This window comes from Pseudomyrmex gracilis, unplaced genomic scaffold (genome assembly GCF_002006095.1).
Source record: "Pseudomyrmex gracilis isolate BER0280 unplaced genomic scaffold, ASM200609v1 scaffold_38, whole genome shotgun sequence".
Taxonomy (NCBI): Eukaryota; Metazoa; Arthropoda; class Insecta; order Hymenoptera; family Formicidae; genus Pseudomyrmex; species Pseudomyrmex gracilis.
This window is the reverse complement of record NW_018020622.1, coordinates 232,632-232,836: the sequence shown is the minus strand read 5'-3', so window position 1 is coordinate 232,836 and position 205 is coordinate 232,632.

Sequence of the window (205 nt, the reverse complement as noted above, 5' to 3'; positions counted from 1 at the left end):
GTTATAATTTATATACTTTATAATAATATATATATATATATATATCATATATTATAGATATATAATCTCTTTCTGTCTTGTTTTATATAATTATAATAACCTTATATACAAGCGCGCATTTTTAATTTTACATTTAATTGTATAATAAATAATACTTCTAAATAGTAAACAAGTCCACGGGATAATACGTGTCGGAAGATCCAAC